The 10,018-nt window shown below is 37.2% G+C and overlaps 1 protein-coding gene across 1 annotated transcript in view; it reads left to right on the top strand.

Moving 5' to 3' along the window:
• The window catches only part of LOC103260722 (sorting nexin-13-like), a 102,350-nt gene that overhangs the window by 878 nt on the left and 91,454 nt on the right, over positions 1 to 10,018 (top strand). The window lies entirely within an intron of this gene.

The following is a 10,018-nucleotide window of genomic DNA, read 5'->3' as shown; positions in this document are numbered from 1 at the left end:
TCCCCTTACACGCTGCTCCGGGGACACCACGGAAGCGTTGGCCTCTCCCCATTGCCGCCGGTTCCCGTTCCCCTAGTGTTTGCCCGAGGTCTCCCTTCTCCGGTCCCTGGGTTCCAGGGTCCTCCACTCCCGAGCTCGGTCCACATCCTGCGTTTGTCGCTCGGCCAGACCGGTTTGATTCCCCCTCCCCCGCCTACTTTGCTTGGTGAAGTAGACCTTTTCCCCTCAAGCTACACTTGGATGGCTGAGTTCTGTCATCCCCCTCCTCCACACCCTGTCACCTTTCGCTTATATCGTGGCCATCACAAAGTTCAGTTTAGCATCTGCCTTGATTTGCCTAAGGCCCCCTTGCTACTCTCAGTGGAACAGTTTTTTTTTTTCTTCTTGGACCTGAAATGGAAGTAGGGCAACAATGATGAGCCAATCAATTTCCCTTTTCTAGTGCCTAATGTCCATTGCAAAAAGCAGACTTTTTGAAGAAGTAGAGGTAGCCTTTACTAGCAGTACTTTAAGGGGAGGAAATAATTTGTTGCAACTAGGTACTTGACCCAAGTTAACACAGGTGTAGTATACTGTACATGCAGGTGTAGGCACCATTGAACATAAAATAGTGAAGCTTGTGGATTTAATGAAATATCTTCTTAGAAGCGGTTCACTTTTAAGTCCTGTGAGGATCTTGGTGTCAGGGATGAGTATGGGCATCCTTGTGGGTTGAACTGAGGATAGGAAACAGTTTTAATGGGGCAAGAGGAAGTATTCCCATATGAGCCAAAAGCGAAATTAAAACATTTGTAAATGAGTTGTCTCTTATTGTGGGAAAAGTGATGATAAAGGACTGTACTTGCTTTTCCAAATCCTTGGAACTTGATTAACATTGAAGAATTTCATACTTAGGTGTTTGTACTTAATCTAAGCTCAGAGCCTGGTGTATGATATGTCTGGTAAATACTTGTTGGTTGGTTGTAACTTCTGAACTACTTATTTCTGGTAGTTTGAAGTTTACTGTGTATTTCTGAATTCTATAGATTTTTCATTCCTTGAGTTAATTTCATTCTTGGAAATGATGGTTATACGCTTTTGCTGTCACTTAGCAGTATTAGTTTAAAGAAAAAAAGACTTAAAGGAGAAGTTATATTTTTACTTTACATGTGATATTTTGGTGGGAACAATTATCCTGTAATAAGTTTTTGGTGGTGTCGCTGTGTAATATTTTATGATATAATCTATGATCTTTTTTTTTTATTTTGAGTTGTTGTGTTACTCTGTCTCCCAGGCTGGCGTGCAATGGTATGCTTATGGCCACCACAGCCTTGACTTGCTGGGTTCAGGTGATCCTTCCGCCTCAGCCTTCCAAGTAGCTGGAACTTCAGGCACACGCCACCATGCCCGGCTAATTTTTTGATTTATTGTCAAGATGAGATCTCACCGAGTTGCCCAGGCTGGTCTCAAACCTCTGGACTCAGGCAATTCTCTCACCTTGGTCTCCCAAAGTACTGGGAGTATAGGCATGAGCCACCGCGCCTGAGAAAGATGATCTTTTTATTAAACTTGGCTTAGGTTAGAACGTTTTTTGAAGAGTTTTAACATACTTTCACTTAAGCTCATTAGTGTCTGCTAGTAAAATGATAATGTCTTGATTTGGAAAGATGGAACTTTCTAAGCTTGTGTATTTTAATGCAAATTCATACTTCAGTGAAATATTTTAAGAGGAGGTCAGTAATAATATGAAGTAAGCTGTACCTTTGTGCTTTGAGTGTGTACACTAGACGGCTTGTTAGCAGCTGAGCCAGGGTTGCAGCCTTGGCAGTTGTTACCTAGCCCATTCTGTTAACCTGTACTCTGGATTGCCTCTCCAAAGTAAGGCAAATAAGTATACTTGAATCTTATCTATTGTTTTTAGTAGTAGTTTGATAGATTAGGAAACTGAAGCCCAGAGACTTGTCCAAGGTCATTCAGTATTAGTGACAAAGTTGAAACAGAAATCTCATCTCCTGACAGTACAGAACTCTGACCATTTTGCTCAGCTTCCTTTCTCTGTAGCTGTTTTCAGCTCTCTTGATGGATTTTAAAACATGTTGCTTCCTTTTGTAAACATTGTCAGTAGTTAAACTGAAAATTACCATTACGTGAGGAAGACTTTTTGCTTTACCTTTGCTTTTCTCTTTCCTTTAAAAAAAAATGTCTTTTAAGCTTTGTAAAACAGTCATATTTTGAAATATTTTAGATATAAAATTTTACTCAATATTGGTTACTAAAAAATTAATGTGGGACTTCTTTTTGCTGTTTATGTTAGTGCTAACTTAGAGCAGCAGGTTTCAGGGGATGTGATTTAATTCATGTTGGGTCTCAAAATGTATAATGATGAACTGTGCTATGAAAGAACACCTGTCTTTATGTTAGTCATGCTCAGCAAGCATTTATTGTGCTCAGAAGGTGGTGAGTTGTACTATGTGGTTGGTTTCTTTACATCTCAACATTGAGGTAGGTGATGTTATCTCCATTAGCCAATGAGGAAATACGTTGAGAAAGTTAAAATAGCTTGCTTAAAATCATATAACAGATGGGAGAGTCAGGAATCACACTTCTTATTCCAAATTATATTTTGTTTTTGTGGCTCAGTATGGAATGCATCATTAGTTTTCCCTGTAGCTGATAGCATCGGTACACTATTTTTAGTTTTTTTTAAAAAACCAAGGTGGGGATACTAAGTACATAGATACATAATGATAACAGTAATGATAAACTTTCATATGAAACTTTTAAGTTTAGCATTTTGGCAAAATGTGTCTTTCATTGAAACCTGTTTAGAAACGAGAAGCCACGCAAGTGATCAACTAAAGTCTATTTTCAGTTAAGCTAAAATGGAAAATCACTCAATTGAGTAAACCAGTATGTACCTTGAACTTTGAACTGTGAAATATGATAGATGAGTGTGAATTGAAAGTTCCACCCTGGTTTTACAGTTATGAATTTAAGTTTTTTGGCTTCAATTTGTATTTCTTTAATCCTAAATACAATTGAAATTTTTAGAAGACTTGCAAGTCATATTTATGTATTTGTGTTTTTTACATTTTCCATATAGGGATTGAGTATTTATTTTAATGTTTAGATTTTTTTTTCTCCTTCTGCTGTCTTTGCTCCTGTTAGGACTTCCTACTCCTAATATTTCTTCCACATTTGGCAAAAAACTTGTCATAGTATACATGAAAATTATTTTTTTAATCCTTGCCCACTCACACTTCATCCCTTCTTTTCTTTTTCTTTTTTTTCTAACAGTAAACTTAATATTTCAAAATTAGGGAACGGCATGTTTTTTTTTTAACTGAGAATTTGTTTCAATTAATCTAAATTTTTATAGCATTAGAATATAATCAAATATTTATCAATTAATTTTCATTAAATACTTTAAAACTTTTCTTGATACTTCAAAAACTATGAGGATTATGATTCTGAGCATTATTACAGATAATTAAAGGTAGGAAATGTAGGAAAATGTGCTGACACACTGTGACATACTCTGGAGGTTGTTTTTATATAAAAACCAATTATCAACTTGTTACTTGTCCTGTGCTTTTAAAAATAGTGAATACAAGTTGTAGTTATTTAAAGTTATTAGTTGTTTGGGCTATTTGTAAATTTGGGGCATTAAGTGAGTGCTAAATAAAAATAATTTATATTTGTGTTAAGTTACTTCCATACAGACTTATTTGATTTTTAGATATTAATGCTAATTCTCGAGTTAACATATGATACAGATGGGAAAAGGCATAAACAGCAGCACTTTTGGAAGTTACAGGTTAATAGCTGTTAAGGAAGTAAAAAGCTTGTGATTTAAATAAATTCAGAGGATATATGCCTAAAGAAAATTAAATAGGTTTTTTTTTTTCTGGAGGACTTCCAATAACTTTTGAATGGCAGTTTACTCTCAAAGAAGGCAATACAGTTTGTAGCATATTGCAAAGTTGTTAAACTATGGAAATGAATAGAATTTCTTGTATTTTGCTTAGGGAAATCCTAAGATATACTGATGAGTTGTGCTTTAAGAAAGGATCTCTGAACTTCTAGGGCTCTTTTGAATGCACACATACACATACACAGACAGAGTTGGCTTGTCCATAAGTGTTTAGTAAAATGTTATGACTTGGTTTTGTTGATTAATATATTTATAATAGAAAAACTCTTGGAGTGGATTGCTCCTTAAATGATGTAAGTGATTTCTTTGATTATTAATGACACTGCAAAGGCTACTAACCAGAGCAAGAACTCCATTAGTCCATTGGCATTCAAAAGGGTGTTAAGAGGTAGGAAAGGGATTTTCCAAGGGGAGTGAAAGAACATAATTATTTTAGATGAGACTGGCTTGCTGCACTGCATTTAGCATTATTCAACGTTTTTTGATAAGCCAAGATGAATATTGCTAAGCATTTTAAGACTTTTTTTGTTTTTTTCCTTTTTAATTAATATTTTTAATTGCCATATTTGTATACATTTATAGAGTATGTTTTGAAATATTTATGCAATGCTAAGTAACATATCCAGCCGGGCAGCATGACTCTCACTGGTAATCCCAGCACTTTGGGAGGCAGAGGTGAGAGGATTGCCTGAGCTCAGGGTTTTGAGACCAGCCTGTGCAAGTTGGCAAGATCTCATCTCTACAATAAGTCAAAAAACTAACTGGGTGTGGTGGCGTACGCCTGTAGTTCCAGCTACTTGGAAGGCTGAGGCGGGAGGATTGCCTGAGCCCAGCACATCGAGGCTGCGATGGCCAAGAGCTGCTACTGCACTCCAGCTTGGGCAACAGGATGAGACTCCGACTCAAAAAAAAAAGGTAACATATCCATCTCTTGCTTGCTTAATCATTTTTGTGGTGAGACATTTGCAATTTGCTCTCTGCTATTTTAAAACATACAGTTTTATTGACAGTAGTTACTCTTAACTTGTTCAGTTGATCTCAGAATTTCTTCCTCCTGTTTATCTGAAACTTTTTACTCTTTGACCAATAATTCCCCATTGCTGCCTCTCCTCCAGCCTCTGATAACTATCATTCTACTCTATTTCATGGTCTCAACTTTTTTAGATTCCACATATAAGTGAGATCATGTGGTATTTGTCTATGTCTGACTTATTTCAGTTAGCATAATGTTCTCTATGTTCATTCATGTTGTAGCAAATGACAAAACTTACTAATTTGTAAAGCCTTATTAATACATTATATATTAATATGTAATATATACATTAATATTTACTAAAAATATATTAATATTCCATTTCTCTCACTTTCTCTCTCTCTCTCTCTCTCTCTCTCTCTCTCTCTCTCTCTCTCTCCCCCCTCCCTCTCCCTCTCTCTCCCACACACACACACACACACACACATTCTCTTCCTATGTCCACTGATGGACACTTAGGTTGATTCCATATTTTAGATATTGTGAATAATGCTGCAGTGAATCTGGAAATGCACATATCCTTTTGACATAGTGAGTTCCATTCTTTGGATATATACTGAGAAGTGAGATTGTGTGGTAGTTCAATTTTTAGTTGTTTGAAGAACTGCACAAGCTACATACCACTTTTCAAAATGGCTATACTAATTTATATTTCTACCAACAATGAATAAGAATTCCCTTTTCTCTGCAAATGTGCCAGCACTTATCTTTCATCCTTTTGATATAGCCATTTAAGCAGATATGAGGTGATATCTCATTGTGTTTTTTGTTTGTTTGGTTTTTTGAGTTAGGTCTCTCACTCTGTCACCCACGCCGAATGAAGTATAGTGGCATGCTTATGGCTTACCTCAGCCTTGATCTGGTTTGAAGATCCTGGGACTACAGGAGTGTACCACAACACCCACTTACTTTTTTATTTTTGTAGAGACAAGGTCTCACCGTGTTGCCTAGACTGGTCTCAAACTCCTGGTCTCAAGCAGTTCTCCCGCTTTGACTTCCCAAAATGCTGGGATTACAGGCGTGAGGTATTGTGTTTAGCCTCATTGTGGTTTTATTTTGCATTTTCCTGATGGCTAGTGATGCTGAACGGTTTTTCAAGTACCTGTTGGCCATATGTATGTCTTTTGCGAAATGTCTGTTTAGGTCTTTTGCTCATTTTAAAAAATGATTTGTTTTCTTGTAATTGAATTATTTGAGTTCCTTATATACTGGAGGTGCCAAAAAAAATGTGTATACATTTTAAGCAATGTTGAGATGTTCGTTGTAATCAGAATTGTCTGGACGCAGAAGTCAAATGTGACTTGTATTCATTTTGTTTAGTATTACAATTTTAATAGGTTTTTCCTTTTTTAAAGATGTGTATAGTTTTTTTGGTACCCTCTGTATTTTGACTATTAACCTTTTATCAGATGAATGGTTTGCAAATATTTTCTCCCATTCTGTGAGTTGTCTGTCTCTTTTATATTTATTTTTTAATAGACAAATAATAATTGTATATATTTTTCAATAATTTTTATTATTTTTGCCCATTGGTTCCAAATTTTCGGAGAGCTTATAAATGAATTATATTTTTAAGTAATTATTTTCACTATGTTTTATTAAGTCAGCACAAATATACCTGTCATTCAACATTTCTGATCAGCAGATAGCTAGCTATTATTACTGTATGGAGTTGATAAAATTCCAAACAAAAGCAAGCATGTATGATATTTTAGTTAAGCATTACAACTTAGACAAATATACATTTAATGCTAGGCATGTTGAAATATTAAAAGATAGGTTTTATATTTCCTTAAGTATCCCTGGAAATTTTAAGTAGGGAGATAACAGTATATAAAACTCTCAGGCACTCAGATGGATTGTTCCACAGTTTGTTGACTAGTTTTCCATAGACATTGTTAAAGGATAGTTTCTTTGCTAGTCTAGTGTGTGTGTATTTTATTGTTTGTGATTGAGTGTTGCAGCATTGCTATAACTTTATAAAATTTATTTTATTTGAGGAAATATGGAGTTAAATTTGGGAGTGGGTATATGAAATAAGTAGATATATTTGTAGGTTTAAAGATCTATGGCATTTGTGCATCACAGGATCCTTGTGAAATGTATGGCTTTTCATCTCTTGCTTTAGTAACTACTAGCATGTACATAGACTTGCGGACTATAAATGTTGCTATATGTCTTAATCATATTATTAATGTACTTATACTTATTTAGGATTTTTGTCATTTCTAGTTTAACTGTGGAATGAAGAGAATTATCTTAGAGACTATAGGGAGAAGAAAAAAGGCATGGCAGGATGTTTGAAATATATTGCTTTAGGTAGAATTAGCTAAGCTTCATTAGCTGAGTGATAATAAGGAGGGAACATAAGCTTCTGGAAAGGGAAAGCATAGGTTCTTTCATGAGAAAGAGTTTCCAGTGCTGGCCACTAACTAGCCATTTGATGGCAATGCTAAGTGACTATGTTAGGATTCTTTGGAGAGACAGAACCGATAAGATGGATGGATGGGTAGATAGATAAATGCTTTATTAGGGGGACCTGGCAATTATGGAGACTGAGAAGTCTCACGACAGGCTGTCTACAAGTTGGAGACCCTGGGATCCTGATAGCATGGTTCAGTCCAAGTCTGAAGGCCTCATGGTGTAACTGGGTCTGAGGCCAAAGGCCTGAGAATCCGGAGGCTGCTGGTATGAGTCCTTGTGTCCAAAGACCAGGGAACTTGGAGTTGTTGTCCAAGTACTGGAGAGGAAGAGAGTATACTAGCTCTAGTAGACACTCACCTTTTTCTGTTGTTTTCTCTGGGCCTCCCCAGGTTAATGGTGCCCGTCCACTTGGAGGCCAGATCTTCCCCACCTGTTTCACTCAGACTCACACAACTCTCTCTTCTGGAAACATCCTCACAGACATACCCAAAGTAATGCTTTACCAGGTTTTTAGGTATTCCTTAATCCAGTCAAGTTGACATCTAAAATTAATCATCACAGTGACTTTGTAACTTTCCCTGAGTGATATTTTCAGATTATGACTTTTTAAGTTGTGTTTTGAAATTCTGTGGTTTCACAAACCATAAAGTGACTTCTTCAATTGACCGTAATCTAGAATTGACTATTTCAGAGTCAGGTTTAATTTTGATAATACAATGCCTTAAACATTTTTAAGGAGAGGGAACTGTGATTTAAAGCAAGTAGACAGCTCTTAAACTATTTTTAACATTTTAAAAGGTGGTTGAAATTAAATGAATAAATAGGCTGAAGTCATGGTGATGAATACTTATGTCTTTCAACAAATTATACCTGTTTTAGTAGTGGGGCAACATGCAAATGAACCTATATGTTAAGCATTATAAGGAATGAGTCTTAGCTTCCCATATTTATGATGGGATGTTAGGGAAGGTGTTTGAACTCTCTAAGCTTTAGTTTCCTTCTGTGTAAAACAGGGATAATAGCGCCTTTGTAGCTGTTTTCACATTGTTATGAAGATCAAATGAGGTGATGGAGGGTATAATTTTTTGTAAGTTGTCATTCATTATACAAGTGTTAGTAGTACTTCAGAGTTTTTGTTTGTTTGTTTGTTTTTTACATGTCCTGTACTAATGAATACAAGTCCTAGGCTCTGTCTAGCTTTGTTGCTCTTGGTGCCTGGCTGGGTCCTGAGGGGGAGGTGGGAGGGGTTTCCCTGGCCGTTGGTGCAGTTACAGGAGAGGCAGGGTATATACTAAAAGAGGTGAAAGAGAGGAAAAAAAAAAAAAGACTGTGAGCATGTCTTGCAAATTAGTAAAAGAGGACAATTTCTTGTGTGGTTAGTAAACTGATGCCAAAGAATTTCTTAAAGGGAAGTTCTAAAAAATGTTTTGAAAAGGGTGACTTATTTGAGGGTTAGCAGACATTTGTGTGTACGTATTCTGAAATATTTATGGGAAAAGAAATCTTTTATTACTTTTTTTTTGAGTCGAAGTCTCACTCTGTTGTCCAGGCTGGAGTGCAGTGGCACACTCACAGCCACCGCAGCCTTGATCTGCTGGTCTCAGGTGGTCCTTTCACCTCAGCCTTCTAAGTAGCTAGAACTACAGGTGTATGCCACCACGCTTGGCTAATTTTTTTTTATATTTATTTATTGTAGAGATTTAGTTTTGCCAAGTTGCCCAGGCTGGTCTTGAATTCCTGGGCTCAGGCAATCCTCTTGCCTCGGCCTCCCAAAGTGCTGGGGTAACAGACATGAGCCATCGTGCCCGGCTTTATATTAATTTTAAATCACCGTGGTAAATTGTTAAAACTCTGATAAGTTCTTAAAAGGAAAAGCTGAGCAACCCCTTTGGGTCCCTTTCCACTGTGGGAGCTTTCCTGTCCTCAATAAATCCTGTTTTGTTTTGTTTTTAAAGGAAATGCTATTGTTAAGGATAATTTTTATAAGGCTTTGGAGATTGATTTTTGTGGATTAACTTGTGCACCAAACATGAATATACGTGCTTTGTGCTATGCACATGCTTAAGTTCAGGTGCTGGAGTGGTGAGTCTGTGGGACACCTGCCCTCAGAAATCATGGCAGGGCTAAATTTAGCTTTGTGCGCTTTGGCCAGCAGAAGCCTTGAGGTCTTTTGTCTGGGTAAAACAATGTGACTAAGGGTTGAAAAGTTTTGAGGTCTTTTGTCAGGATGAGACAATGTGACTAGCTGGGCTCAGTGGCTCAGCCTGTAATCCCACGCCTTTGGGAGGCTGAGGTGAGTGGATTGCCTGAGCCCGCGGGTTTGAGACCCGCCTGGGCAGCGAGACCTCATCTCTACAATAAATCAAAAAATCAGCCGGGCGTGGTAGCGCATGCCTGTAATTCCGGCTACTCGGAAGGCTGAGGCGGAAGGATCCCTGGAGCCCAGCAGGTCGAGGCTGCGGTGGCCGAGAGCGGCCACTGCATTCCAGTCTGGGCGACAGAGTGAGACTCCAACTCAAAAACAAAACAAAACAAAAAAAGTAAACAAATATAATAATCTAAATACGTTTGAAGTTAATATGAGAGGATCGTATACGTCAACTGGAATAATTCACCATTGTTGGCATAGTGTGCTGTTTTCTCTAGTT

Source organism: Carlito syrichta, unplaced genomic scaffold, assembly GCF_000164805.1.
Source record: "Carlito syrichta isolate Samal-C Ts95f unplaced genomic scaffold, Tarsius_syrichta-2.0.1 Scaffold303315, whole genome shotgun sequence".
NCBI lineage: Eukaryota > Metazoa > Chordata > Mammalia > Primates > Tarsiidae > Carlito > Carlito syrichta.
This window is presented reverse-complemented; position numbering and strand designations above follow the sequence as displayed.